Raw genomic sequence first — 2,064 nt, forward strand, 5'->3', positions numbered from 1 at the left:
GTGAATCAGGTGTTCAGTGCGTCATGGTGTTTGTGTTTGTGTTCGTTTCTAATGTGTAGTTGTGGGATGTATTTATTACTGCCTTCAAATACCACAGGGACACCATTTACTAACAAAATCCAAAATAAAATAAATAGTTTAAAAAATGTGTAGCCGATTGGCATCTTGAGTGGGAAGGAATTATATTTTTGGTATACCTAAAATATTTTTGGATTCACATTTATGATATATTTTGAATACCTCACTCGCGTAATTCGAGTGCGGACAAAATATTACAGAATTAATACAAAAGAAGTATTCATATTCAATATATTTCAACTTCGTTTTAAGTACAGCCTCTGTTTGTTAAGGGATAGTTGCAGCTGCGGAAGGTCTGGCTGCAGCTGCGGAAGGTCCGGCTGCAGACTCGGAAGGTCCGGCTGCAGCTGTGGAAGGTCGGGCTGCAGCTGCGGAAGGTCGGGCTGCAGCTGGAGAAGAAGCGGCTGCTGGCTGAGGTGCCCCATGTTGAGCGCTGGCAGGAACTGGAGCGGTGGTTTGGGCCACGGTCCTCTTTTTCACAGAAGCTGCAGGGTCACAATCACAACACAAAATGTCGGTGCTGCATAATCAATGCATACTATTATTGAAACCTGCAAAATGTAAATCTCTGGGTTGTAGATGCCAAACCAACGTAGGGCATCTGGCACGTCTCAGCGGTGGACGGGGAATATTTTTCACTACTTAGAGATCTTCGGACGTGCACTAAAAATCTCCACCTAGCTATGACTATTTATAAATGGGACGACTCTACACAATGTCATGATTTTTCCTTCCTTTAGTCATAATGCTTAGACATCACACATTTGAAAGAGGGAAGGCAATGGCAAACTGGTCTGGATGAGCTACTTCTCTATTTCAGTGAAAAAAATGCATAGGAAACAAGAAACCTGGGGAAGCACCAGCAGGCTCAGATACATGCGCATCAACTGTATCGCGCTCGAAACTTGACGGCGATCTGACATGGTCGTCACGTAGCGTGGTGATAAGCGGAGCTTATGATGGACTGCCGCCGGCGTGGACGCTGGCAGCTACCACCGCCGTCCCCATCAACAGCGGATGTTACGAAACCAGTACCCGTAGCCCGGTAAACAAGTCAAATCGTGCGAGCATGCTGAAGAGGCAGCACGAGATTAATAAATACGTCGTGGTACGTGCCCCCCATCGACAGACGATCTTTCCACCGTTCTTAGCGGCCGAGGGCCGACGGCCGATTCTTCACGTAAGTGAATACAGTCGGCACGTAGTCAGGGTGGCTGTTGTCCAGTGATGGTTCTCCTCTTTAATAAAGTGGCCGTATTACCGTTCCGGTGCTTCTCTAAAGTACGATGAACGTGACTTATGTTTTATGAAGTTATCCTCGCATATTCTCGACTCCTTACTTGGCTCCCTAGCCTTGTTTGGGTCTGACGGGAGCACTCGCTTCACTGCTCGGATCCAGGCCGCTCTTCGATGAGGGAACAGTCTCTTCGAAGGGAATCGAAAATAGCGTTTCTTGTTTCCGTGGCCGGTGCCAACTCCGGCAGCCAAAGGCCATGCAGCTCGTCGCCATCCCGCGGAACGCGACAGCTAAATCGTGGCGTAGTCGCGTAGTCTCACGCTTCGCTAGTTTGTCGCCTCTCCTGACATACTCTCGAACCCGGACGCCCGGCGTGCAGAGATACCGCGCATGCGCACTCCGTATTTTCGCAAAACGTGGATTTCAAGTCAACCACCACCAGGCTCGTGCCGCAACGAACTGCTACTCAGCTTTGCCGTTTGGGTGTACTGTACACGCTAAGGCAAGAGAGACGGTTAGCAGCGGGCGTTGGATACGAGCAAACAGCCGCTCAAGAAATCCCTACTTAAGGAGCAGCGGCAGAAGATGCTCTGACTCCACTCCTGGCACGCCACCTGGTTCGGGTCACCGACTACGCGACACTTCTCAGAAGAGAGAAGACGACGCATAGAAAAATAGTTTGTAGAATCGGAGGGAACATTGATCTGCATAGTAACAATGCCCCAGCGTCTCCTTGAGCCTAATTCCCC

The 2,064-nt window shown here is 49.2% G+C and overlaps 1 pseudogene; it reads right to left on the reverse strand.

Moving 5' to 3' along the window:
- Window positions 1-345: 345 nt before the first annotated feature.
- LOC120848323 lies at window positions 346-1,707 on the reverse strand (annotated as a pseudogene).
- Between the last annotated feature and the right edge of the window lie 357 nt (window positions 1,708-2,064).

Source organism: Ixodes scapularis, unplaced genomic scaffold (assembly GCF_016920785.2).
Source record: "Ixodes scapularis isolate PalLabHiFi unplaced genomic scaffold, ASM1692078v2 PGA_scaffold1__304_contigs__length_218370807, whole genome shotgun sequence".
Classification (NCBI taxonomy): domain Eukaryota; kingdom Metazoa; phylum Arthropoda; class Arachnida; order Ixodida; family Ixodidae; genus Ixodes; species Ixodes scapularis.